A 13,783-nucleotide genomic window follows, 5' to 3' on the forward strand; every position below is an offset into this window, starting at 1 on the left:
AAGTCTGAGGTAATGTATTTCCACTTGATGGAAAAGGGTTTTTAAAAGGAATAAACACTTTATCATCATAGGAGATAATACTCACCATTGATCTTAAACATGAGAACAAATGAATCCTTTGCATCATAAATGAAAGTAAGGATCCAACTTGGATAAAATCAACAAGTATGCCACTAGCTCTCTCAACTAGAAATGGTTCCATCATATCAATATATATCAAAATCGTGGGGTATCAAAATTCCCCATAATAATTAATCGTGTCTAAACTTTGAAAGAAACACCAATAAGGGTAAAAGATATTTTTAAGAAAAGAAGGTTTTGGAAAAGGGAGAAGATTTTGAAAATCTAAGAAGGGGGGAGGAAATGAAGGGACTATCCTAAACAAAAAGTAAAAGCTAAGAAAAAGAACAATCTAACAAAACAAGAAGCCAACACTTGACATTAAAGAGTCAATGTAAATTTCCCATCCTTTGGACTACCATAAGCAAACAAATATATTACCAACTAGGGATCCAGATGAACTTGATATTTTTAAGATAATCTTGCACCAAGCCTTTGGAATGCATCATAAGCTCTTGACAAAAATCGAGCAGAGTAACGACTATGTACAGATGAATTCCTTATCACAATGTCTTGGAATTAACCATCAAGGACTTTCAAAGAATCACCTGCATTCACAAAGAGAAAACAACCCAATGCCTTGGAGTAAAACTCCAAGGACTTCTAGAGAAATAGAATATAACCACAATCAAAGAATTTAAATGAAACTGCAAGATGCTAGGGTCAAAATCCCAATTCTATGTCCATCCTCTAAGCTTAGGGTACAATAATCAAAGTCCGAGTCCACATTAAATCTGTTATGATTCATGTTTATTATTAGTGTTTTAGGCGTGAAAAGTAAAGTATGGTCCAAGAGGACAAAAGAAAAATAGCATAAACATAAACATGTATCCAAGTGGACAAAATAAAAATAGCATAAACATAAAAAATAAGATCGAGTGGACAAAGGAAAAATTGCATAAACATAAAGATGATGAATGATAAATAAAAGCATAAAGCGTAAAAAATAAATGCAATATAATAAAGAGCATAAAAGTAAATTTAATGGTTAATTATCAATAGTTAGTAATTTCATATCAATGGTTAGTGAATGATGAACTCGGGTTTAAATTCAATGAAAGTTCATCAGAAGATTGATAGAATCAAAGTAACTGCACGATAAGCTTTCAAAAGTCTTAAACCAACCACATACAATCTCTGCCATTTTTTTTATCTTTTTCCAATTCCGGACAAGGAATGTAGCGCTATGCTAAGAAATCACCAAGTAACTTATATAGAAGTCACCCTACAACGAGGCCGGTCAATCACGATTTGTGTGCTAATGCATACCAATATGTAGATTGTTTTCTAAAAGCAATGTCGCACGAAAAGAAAAGAGGTAACGGTCTCATCTTCATCAAGAACTCAAAAGAATTCCAATGATATCAATAATTTTCATCGACCAAAATAAAAGAGAAGAAAAAGATGGAAATACATTAAAGGTTTCTTCCATCTTCAAGTTCAATCACTTAATATTGTGGATTAGGATTTTCACCCCATCAACACCCAAATATAGGCTTAACATGAATCCAAGTAGACAAAAGAAAAATAGCATAAACATAAAAAATAAGATCGAAGTAGGGAAAAAGGAGTTGCTCCTTTAGAAGTACGGGAAAACGTCCGGTATCCATGAAGAGCAAACGGGAGCATATCATGCTAGTCTTTGTAAGTGACGACCATTTTCTGAATAATCTTCTTGATGTTTTTGTTAGCTGCTTCTACAGCTCCATTCATTTTGGGTTTGTAAGGTGAAGAGTTGTGATGTTCAATCTTGAATTATTTGCAAAGCTCCTTCATCATTTTATTGTTCAAATTTGACCAATTGTTAGTGATAATCTTGCTAAGAATGTCGGGACGACAGATGATCTAGTTCGTGATGAATCTGACCACGACTTGTCTTGTTACGTTCACATATGAAGCTGCTTCAACTCACTTGTCTTGTTACGACTTATCTTTACACGTGAGAGACATATTTTAAAAAAAAGTTGTAGTAAAATGTATATGTGAAAGTGACTCAAGAGACTTGTCCTATGAGATTTTGCTACCATTTGTAAAGAAAACAAGGACATGTAATAATGGATGCTCAGTGTCCCATGACTCATATCATGTTATTTCAATCATTATATATATTTAGCTCTCACGCACCAATTAAAATGAAACTATAATAGTATACGTGTATAGCAGATTATGTGTTATTAAACATATTTAAAAATTCTTTTTAGACAGCATATTTGAGATTTTTGCTTAGTATATAAATACGAAACTAGTTTATAAATATTTTTTTAGGCTAATCAAACTAATTTCAAAATACTGAAACTTCATATATGTAGTTTATTGATATATTAATGTGGCATATAAGACATTTGAGAGACTTAAAAAAACAATAAAATAATCTGAGTCAGCTTTGATAGTACATTCACAAAATATATTTATCTTTATCTTTTTTTATTGTTTTCTTATCATGAAAATATTAAAATTTGATAGGATACCCACCTTTTTATTATTCATACTATTACTTTTATTTTCCACATTCCTCTTTCCTATACATTCCCATTATAAATACACCTCACTCATATCATTTCTCAATTATCTCATCACAACCCTATTGCAATATGGTAGAAAGCAATGGAGAAATAAGCTAATCTTGCACTATACTTTGCTTCAGTTCTCATAACAAACACCCTATATCTCTCTTTCACACACCACAACCATAGCTTTTTCAGTTTTTTTACTTTCACTTATGTTGAATCTACCACCACAATGAAAACACAGTAATACTCAAATGTTGCCGGAAGAGTGTCTTTCGCAACCTAGATGGCGGTGGTGGCAGTTGGAGTGGCATCGACACATGTTGCAGTGGCAGCAGCCGTACCCCCACATGCTGGATGGCTACAGCGACACTGTGAGGGACTTGCCAGCACATGTGTGTCCTCACCGACTATTATTCATTTTCTTCGCTCATCATCCCCATAGATTTTGTTCAACAATAATAGTTAGAGTTCGGTATGGAGAAATATTTTTATAATTTAGGGAAATGCTATTTATTTTTCTGAAAAATGCTTACTAATGACGCAGAGACTATCGCTAGTGCAAAGATGATAATACAATTTTTTAAATTTACTCCTATTATACTTAAAAATGGGTGTAAATAATAAATACGGTGGCAAATTCATAAATATAATATGTGAAATGCAACCGAAAAGCATTCTCGATTGTATTAGTTAAAGAGCTAAATAAAATTAAAATAAGGTGCAAAATGAATGTTGCATTGCATATGGTATTTAAAATAGGATAAGAAATATTGCATCTCAATCCACATTGCATATCTGAAAATTGAGATGTTTTGGTTCATATTATTTTTGCACAAACTCAACACAATATCATAATAGTCAATCAACTTACAAACATAAACTATCATACATAAGCTCAATGAGATTGTACTAAATCGTAACTTCTTGAACATATTTTGTTGCCGCAATGCATTCTGAAAATCGAAGGGCACAATATGAGACAATAATAATTAAGACTAGGTCTTTCTAGAAACATAAATACTATGTTCTCAATTTTTTCTTTTACTAACACTTAACAAAAATAAATACGCTTTCAAGGACATTTTAACATTAAAGAATTGACTTGTATGAGACATGAGGTGTACTTATACCATACCACATGCCTCAATGTTTGACAATGGCAGTTTCTTGACTTGGAAGACTACTCATGCTAGCTTTCACAAACAAGTTGTGGCTGCGGATACGGTTACTGCGGCTACTGCGATGCGAATTGAGGTCGTTGCGGCATGAATTTATTTTTTAAAGCATAAAATATTGTACTTTATTATTTAGTTTATATTTCACGTGTCTTCCATTTTGTCTCCAATTTTTTATATATGTCTCATTAATAATTCGCCATCACTTTGAAAATCATTAGTCTATTCAAAATATACCTTAAATCTATGATAAAAATACAAAAGGAAGATAGATTAAATGATGTTTGCTAGCAATGTATAATCTATTGCAGGCTGATGTGGACGTTGCGGTGTTATGATGTGGTCGTCGCGGCGTTATGATGCGGTTTTTAATGTGATTTACGATCACACCGTAATTGTGGCCTGAGGCGGATGCGGACACTACGGCAACCGCAATATTGTGGTCGCTTCAGGTGATGCGATCCGCAATTTAAAACCATCTGCTTTTCAATGAAAGATGAACTCATCCATTTGCATAAAGTAAGATATGATACAAGCTTGGGTATGTATCCTGTATTAGAGAGATTAGTTACAGCAGTTAGTAATAAATTATTTATATTAACCTTAAGAAACTAAAAAGTAAACCCTACACATACACAAATTGAACAATTTTTTTTAATTATCATTAAAAAGCTAAAATTTTGCATAACACAACAAGCATTACTTTGAACTTAGTCAACTAAATACAATTCTTGATAGTACTTTACTACACTCGTCAATATCACACAACCATCAACTAGTAATAGTAACTTGAAATGCATCAAGAAATATAGCATATAAACAGAAAAATCACTATTTTGATGGTAAGAACTCAACAATCACGCAAATTATACGAGAATGAATGAGAAAAATTACCTTTTCCTTTGCACGACAACAAGTTGCGAGTGATTTGAATATGTTGGTGCACAATGAATAAAGATGATGACAAAGAGAATAAATAATAACGACGCAAAAGAGATGAGAGAATAAATATGTTGTATTCTACTTGCGTTGTTGTATTTAAATAATAGCTACTACAAGGCTAATTATACAAAAGAAAAATCTTGCCACATTAGTCCTAATAAAGTAAACTTAGTGAACAAGTCTAAAGGTACACATAGTACAAAACTAACAAATACTAAAGTACCCTTACTAATAAACAGCTAAGCTAATGGGACCCAGATAACATCTTCTGGTCAATACTATCTTCTGAGTAACCATCAGAAGATCAACCCATCTTCTGAATATTGAATTACTCTTCAATACCATCCCTTAATTCATATTCTTCAATCAAAGCTGACAACGCCAATTCCATCCCTCAAGAGCAGAAATTGATCCGTCTTGATCGCCTTTGTCAGAACATCTGCCACTTGCTTCTGAGTGCTACAGTGCACACCTTCTAATGTTCCATTCTGGACTTGGCTTCTCAAGAAATGATACTTAGTCTCAATATGCTTGCTTCTTCTGTGTAACACCGGATTCTTGGCAAGATTGATTGCAGACTTGTTATCAATCATCAGCTTTAGAGGCTTCTTCACCCTAATCTTCAGGTCTTCTAATAGATTCAGAAGCCACACAGCTTGACATGCAGCTACAGCGCCTGCGATGTACTCAGCTTCACAGGTTGATAGAGCAACAACAGGTTGCTTCTTGGAACTCCAAGAGATAGGGCCTCCCAGAAACATGAACAAATATCCAGAGGTACTCCTTCTATCAACTCTGTCTCCACACCAATCAGAATCAGAATAACTCAATAACTCTGATTCTTCCTTTCTCCCAGAAGGAAACAATATGCCAAACTTCAGAGTTCCCTTGACATATCTTAAGACTCTGACAGCAGCTTGGTAATGGGACCACTTAGGTTTACTCATGAACCTACTAACTGAAGGATAGAAAAACACTTAGAAAGGGGGGGTTTGAATAAGTGTAGTCTTAAAAACTTGGACGATAAAAATAAATTGCACAGTTATTTTTATCCTGGTTCGTTGTTAACTAAACTACTCCAGTCCACCCCCACGGAGTGATTTACCTCACATGAGGATTTAATCCACTAATCACACGGATTACAATGGTTTTCCACTTAGTCCGCAACTAAGTCTTCCAGAGTCTTCTAATCACAACCTGATCACTCCAGGAACAACTGCTTAGATACCCTCTAAGACTTTCTAGAGTTTCCTGATCAACACGATCATTCTAGTTACAAACTACTTAGATAACCTCTAAGACTTCCTAGAGTATTCTGATCAACCTGATCACTCTAGTTCCTTACAACTTAATGTAATCAATTCTAAGAGTATTACAAATTCTTCTGAAAAGCTATAATCACAACTGTGATATTTCTCTTAACATTTAAGCTTAATCTCACTAATATATTACAACAGCAATGTAGTGAGCTTTGATGAAGATGAAGTTTCTGAGCTTTTTGTTGAACAACGTTTCAGCAAGTCTTTTTGAATAATTTCGTTCAGAGTTGTTAACCTTGCTTCTCATCAGAACTTCATACTTATAGGCGTTTGAGAAGATGACCGTTGGATGCATTTAATGCTTTGCGTGTTCCGTACAGCATTGCATTTAATGTTTCACGCTTTTGTCAACTACCTCGAGCCTTGTTCATGCTGTGTCTACTGACGTTGCCTTTAATAGCTTCCAACGTTCCTTTTGTCAGTCAGCGTAGCCTGCCACTTGTATTTTCTTCTGATCTGATGTTTGAAAATAATATTTGAATGTCATCAGAGTCAAACAGCTTGGTGCATAGCATCTTCTTGTCTTCTGACCTTGAAGTGCTTCTGAGCGTGATACCATGAGAACCACAGTGCTTCTGCTTCTGATCTCAAGTTCTTCTGATGCTTTCATAGACCCATGTTCTGATTCTGCCTTGACCATCTTCTGATGTCTTGCCAGACCATATTCTGATGTTGCATGCTGAACCTTCTGAGACAAAGCTTCTGAGCGCTGATTTGTGCATACTCTTTATATATTTCCTGAAAGGGAAATTTCAATGTATTAGAGTACCGCATTATCTCACACAAAATTCATATCCTTGTTATCATCAAAACTAAGAATATTGATCAGAACAAATCTTGTTCTAACAATCTCCCCCTTTTTGATGATGACAAAAACATATATAAATGATATGAATTTGCGATCAGAAAGAGCAGACGGCTAAAGACAAATTACACAGCTATAGCATAAGCATGTGAATATGTCTCCCCCTGAGATTAACAATCTCCCCCTGAGATGAATAATCTCCCCCTGAAATAAATACTCGAAGAACTTTAATAATAAAAGACTTCCCTGATTATTTCGGTAGAGACGATCACATAAGCTTCTGTCTTTTGATAATTCATAGCTTCTGACTTCTGCTTCCATTGGACAGCTTCAGAACTTGAATTTCTTTAGATCCCTAGAACACTCACAGCTTCTGATTCCTGCTTCCATTTAGGACAGCTTCAGAACTTGAATTTCTTTGATCTTCAGAACATTCACAGCTTCTGATTCCTGCTTCCATTTAGGACAGCTTCAGAACTTGAATTTCTTTGATCTTCAGAACATTCACAGCTTCTGATTCCTGCTTCCATTTAGGACAACTTCAGAACTTGAGTTTTCTGGATCTTTTAGAACATTCACAGCTTCTGATTTCTGCTTCCCTCGGATAGCTTCAGAGCTTTGAATTTCTTCTTACATCACTTCATGCTAGATTGTATCAGAACATTGTTGAATGTACCAGAGCATCATCAGAGCATCTCTACATCCTGAAATGTTACAGAAACAAAACTAAACGACAAAAGTCAGCATGAATGAGTTAGAACATAAAATGTGTATCAGAACACAAAATATGTGTCAGAACCATATCGGCCATATAGAATATATCAGATCCAATAGACAATGTATTGGATCATATTCTATTATCAGAATTTCTTGCTTCTGATTCTGAAGCTTCTTAGCACTCAGCTTGCTTCAAGAATTCAAGAGCTATTTCTGATCATTCTTCCTTCTTGCTTTTGATTCTGAAGCTTCCTAGCACTCAGCTTGCTTCAAGAATCTAAGAGCTTGATTCATTTTGTTGCTTCTTATGTTGGTCTTGAATCTTTGATTCCTGCAACAACACAACTTAAAAACATAGAACTTTGCAAGTTCTGTTAGTGGTGTAGGGACATTCTTCCCGGTAACTGATAATATTAATCAGATCATTTATTATATATTTTTCTCCCCCTTTTTGTCATAACATCAAAAAGCATAAAAAGATTCAGATGTAAAGCAAGAGACAAAAGGAAAGAAACATAAATAACTTTTCATTGATTTCAACAAGAAGGATTACAAAAGGTTTATGCAGAAAAACAGATGCAATCAAGAAAAGAAAACTACAATGACCAAAGGACTAAGACCCTAGCCTACGCAAAATCCGCGCCAGAACATCATGAACCCCGTCAGTGCTTGTAGTTTGCCTTGCCATGAAAGAGAGAAACTCAGCATTGGCTGCTTCTTGCGCGTCCAAACGAGAAGCCATCATAGCTTGATTCTGATGAAGAGCTTCCAAGGTCTCCATCAGAGCTGAGGTTTCACCAGAAGAAGAGGCACCAGAATTTCTGCCAAAAGGTACAGCAATCTCAGCAGGGCGATCTTCTGGAAGGTCTTCAGCTTGTGCATCTTCCATCTCCACATCTGAGTCTGACTCAGAAGTAGCCTCAGCATATTCTGGTTCCGGCAGCTCAGAAGTTCCATCTTCCAATGCTTGAAGAATAGCTGCTAGGTTTGTTGGAGGAGTAGGACCATCAACTGCAGCACGATAAACCACTACTGGAAAGACCATGTGAGGTGCTTTTTCAGAAGGGTTCATCCTGAACCAGTTAAACAGCCACTGAAAATCTCTAGTCAGCACAGGATACCATGGTCTCCATACCACGATGTCTCTGTAGGGATTTTCTTCTTCCAACTCATCTGCAGGTATCCTCTCTTCAAGAACTCTTCTGTTCCTGATGAGATGGTGATAGCTGCTTTCACCAACTTCCAACCGAAGACCACGAACACCAGGTGCTTCAGACATGATCCTTCTCTGAATGTCTGTAGCCCTAACCAGAAAATCCTGAAGAAAGGTATCCCAAAGGTTGCATGTAGCATACTCATCCAGATGATTGAGATGAGCAGCACCCAGAATCTCCAACCACATATTTACATCGGAATGTAAAATCTCTAGAAATGATTGAGTGGTAGGGTTTTGAGGGTTGATAGTGAACCTGGAGTTGGGAAAAACAACACTGTAGGGGTTAGGTGTTCTGGTGGGAAAAGGGTGTAAGAGAGGTGAAGAAATATCTGAGGGATGGGTTGAAGGAGAGGAGATATCTGATGGTGAAGATGGAGGTTCCAGAGAGGTAAAAGAAGAGAAAGATGAGTTGGAGGTTTGTGAAGAGGGAGGTGATACAGGACTACCATCAGGGGGTTGATACACACGTCTAGAGTAGTTTCTAGACATCATAGCTTCAAAAGCGTTCACCTTGATAGGATCCTAGGTGATCTTTACTTTCTTTGGTTTGATTTCTGGTTTATCAGTTGCCTTTCTCTTTTGCTTACAATCAGATTCTTGATTTTGAGAACTTGACGAAGGATTCATGATGAAATTGCAGAAAATGAAAACCGCTAGGGTTTAAAATATGAATGCAAAGAGAGAGAGATAAAAAGAAACTGAATGCAAGAGATAGGAAATATATAGGAGGGAAAAGAAACGTTTGAAGAGAATAAAACGAAAAAGAATAAACGGAAAAGAAATAAAATAAAAAATAAACTAAAATGATGGATAGCATTTAATGTTACGTGACGAATGAGAGATAATAATGACAAAGGAAATGATTAGCACAGTTAACTAAGTAGACGTCCCCTCAACTGCACGCACGCTTGTCTAGCAATAGTGAACACGTGTTTACCATCTGGATAGCCAGTTACAGCTGTCTTGCTTTTAAAGAGATTATGAATCAATTTAGACAATGAAACGTTAGTAATAACTGATTCATAATTTCTAATTGATTTCAATCAGAACTTCTTAAAGAAACAATCCAATTTCATTTCAGAAGATACTCATACATAAGATCTTCTTATTCTGGACATAAATCCATACTGATTTAGTTTTTCTTGCATTGTAATTATCCAGTCAGGATCTTCTAGAGCTTGATCAATAGAAGTTGGCTCGATCAAAGAAACAAGACCTAATTGACATTCTGCATTGTTCTTAAGAAATGCCCTTGTTCTGATGGGATCATCTTTCTTTCCAAAGATCACATCTTCTGAGTGAGCTGAAGCAAGTCTAGGTGATCTTCTGATAGTTGGTTCTTCAGAAATCCTAAGATTCTCTAAAGATGCAGCAACTTGATCTTCTGATCCATTGCTTCTGAGACTGCCAGCTTCTGCAGCATTGCTTCTTGGTTCTGCTGCTTCTGATATGTCAATATCAAAATCTGCAAAATTCTCAAACTGCTTTGGTTTTTCAAGACCAAGCTTATCATCAAACCTGATATTGATTGATTCTTCTACAACCAATGTTTCAGTGTTGTATACTCTGTAGCCTTTAGAGCGTTCAGAATATCCAAGAAGGAAACATTTTTGTGCTTTAGAATCAAACTTACCAAGATGATCTTTAGTATTCAGAATAAAACATATACATCCAAAAGGATGGAAATATGAAATGTTGGGCTTTCTGTTCTTCCACAATTCATAAGGAGTCTTATTTAGAATAGGTCTGATAGAGATTCTATTCTGAATATAGCATGCAGTGTTGATTGCTTCTGCCCAGAAATGCTTAGCCATATTGGTCTCATTGATCATGGTTCTGGCCATTTCTTGTAGAGTCCTATTCTTTCGCTCTACAACTCAATTTTGCTGTGGAGTTCTAGGGCAAGAGAAATCATGGGCAATACCATTTTCTTTGAAGAACTCCTCAAAGAATCTGTTCTCAAATTCGCCACCATGATCACTTCTGACCTTTATGATTTTACACTCTTTCTCAGATTGAATCTGAGTGCAGAATTCAAAGAACACTGAATGAGACTCATCCTTGTGTTTCAAGAACTTTACCCATGTCCAGCGGCTATAATCATCAACGATGACTAATCCATATTTCTTCCCTCTGGCAGATGCCGTTTTGACAGGGCCAAACAGATCAATGTGCAAGAGTTCTAACGACCTTGAGGAAGAAACAACATTCTTAGACTTGAATGCAGGTTTGGAGAACTTGCCCTTCTGACATGCTTCACAAAGAGCATCTGATTTGTATTTCAGATTGGGGAGTCCTCTGACCAGATTTAGTTTGTTAATCTGAGAAATCTTTCTCAAACTAGCATGACCTAATCTTCTGTGCCAGACCCATTGCTCTTCAGAAACAGACATAAGACAAGTCACCTTCTGATTCTTAAGATCCTGAAGATGTGTCTTATAAACGTTGTTCTTTCTCTTGCCTGAAAATAGGATTGAGCCATCCTTCTGACTTACAGCCTTGCAAGACTTTTGATTGAAGATTATATCATAACGATTGTCACTCAATTGACTTATGGACAATAAGTTATGCGTTAATACTTCTACAAGAAGTACATTAGTTATGGAAGGAGAGTTACCAAACTTTATAGTTCCAGAGCCAATGATTTTGCCCTTCTGATCTCCTCCAAACTTGACTTCTCCACCTGGTTTAAGCACCAGGTCTTGGAATGTAGACCTTCTTCCCGTCATGTGTCGCGAGCACCCAGAGTCCAGGTACCATGACATTTTTCTGTTTGTCCTCTTTTCCGCTAAGGATATCTGCAACAGAAATTATCTTCTGCTTAGGTACCCACAATTTCTTGGGTCCTTTCTTGTTAGTTCTCCTCAAGTTCTGATTGAACTTGGGTTTGACAAAATATTTAACAGGAGGAACAGTATGATACTTCTTATTATGAGTTCCATGATATTTCTTAGGTTGTGTCACATGCTTCTTGGTGTGTGTTATGTGAAAACCTTGTGCATGTGATGTGTGCTTAATATCATGGGAGTGGCCAAATTTAAATTGGTTATACAGAGGCTTGTATGATATTTTCATATCATCCACAGATTCAAGCTTGTATGGGATTTCACCCTCATAACCAATGCCAACTCTATTATTTCCAGACACATCATATATCATAGAAGCTAGCTGACTTCTGCCAATACTTCTAGATAGAAATTTTCTGAAACTCAAGTCATATTCTTTCAGAATATGATTCATGCTAGGAATGGCTTTTTCTGTTTCAGAAGGAGATCCACTATTTTTGGATAGATTTAAAACTTTTTCCTTCAGTTCAAAATTTTCCACTTCCAGCTTCTTAGTTTCAAATTCAAATTGCTTCTTCAGCTTTTTGTATTTGATACTAAGATGAGCTTTGAGTTCGAGAAGTTCTGTTAAGCTGGAAACTAACTCTTTTCTAGATAGTTCAGAAAATACCTCTTCAGAATCTGATTCTAATGTAGACTCTGATCCGTCATCTTCTGTCGCCATCAGCGCACATTTAGCCTGCTCATCTTCCGAGTCTGATTCATCTTCTGACTCATGCCAGGTTGCCATTAAATTTTTCTTCTTATGAAACTTCTTCTTGCGATTCTCCTTCTGAAGTTTTGGGCATTCATTCTTATAGTGTCCAGGCTCATTGCATTCATAGCACATGACCTTCTTCTTGTCAAATCTTCTGTCATCAGAAGATTCTCCACGTTCAAATCTCTTTGAACTTCTGAAGCCTCTGAACTTCCTTTGCTTGCTCTTCCAGAGTTGGTTTACCCTTCTGGAGATCATGGACAGTTCATCTTCTTCTTCAGATTCTGATTCTTCAGGATCTTCTTCTCTAGCCTGAAAAGCGTTAGTGCATTTTTTGATATTTGATTTTAATGCAATAGACTTACCTTTCTTTTGAGGCTCATTTGCATCCAGCTCTATTTCATGACTTCTCAAGGCACTGATAAGCTCTTCTAAAGAAACTTCATTCAGATTCTTCGCAATCTTGAATGCAGTCACCATTGGACCCCATCTTCTGGGTAAGCTTCTGATGATCTTCTTTACATGATCAGCCTTGGTGTAGCCTTTATCCAGAACTCTCAATCCAGCAGTCAGAGTTTGAAATCTTGAGAACATCTTCTCAATATCTTCATCATCCTCCATCTTGAAGGCTTCATATTTCTGGATTAATGCAAGAGCTTTGGTCTCCTTGACTTGAGCATTTCCCTCATGGGTCATTTTCAATGACTCATATATATCATAGGCAGTTTCCCTGTTAGATATCTTCTCATATTCAGCATGAGAGATATCATTCAGCAAAACAGTCCTACATTTATGATGATTCTTGAAAAGCTTCTTTTGATCATCATCCATTTCTTGCCTCGTAAGCTTTACGCCACTAGCTTTCACAGGATGTTTGTAACCATCCATCAAAAGATCCCATAGATCAGCATCCAGACCAAGAAAGTAACTTTCCAGTTTATCTTTCCAGTATTCAAAGTTTTCACCCTCAAATACTGGTGGTCTAGTATAACCATTGTTACCATTTCCGTTGTATTGCTCAGCAGAGCCAGATGTAGATGTGTGTTCATCACCAGCCATCTTTTAGTGAAGCGTTTTTCTCTTCCTGAATCTTTTCTAAACACGGTTAAGTGCTTGCACCTTAGAACCGACGCTCTGATGCCAATTGAAGGATAGAAAAACACTTAGAAAGGGGGGGGTTTGAATAAGTGTAGTCCTAAAAACTTGGACGATAAAAATAAATTGCACAGTTATTTTTATCCTGGTTCGTTGTTAACTAAACTACTCCAGTCCACCCCCACGGAGTGATTTACCTCACCTCAGGATTTAATCCACTAATCGCACGGATTACAATGGTTTTCCACTTAGTCCGCAACTAAGTCTTCCAGAGTCTTCTGATCACAACCTGATCACTCCAGGAACAACTGCTTAGATACCCTCTAAGACTTTCTAGAGTT

This window comes from Vicia villosa, unplaced genomic scaffold (genome assembly GCF_029867415.1).
Source record: "Vicia villosa cultivar HV-30 ecotype Madison, WI unplaced genomic scaffold, Vvil1.0 ctg.000877F_1_1, whole genome shotgun sequence".
Classification (NCBI taxonomy): Eukaryota; Viridiplantae; Streptophyta; class Magnoliopsida; order Fabales; family Fabaceae; genus Vicia; species Vicia villosa.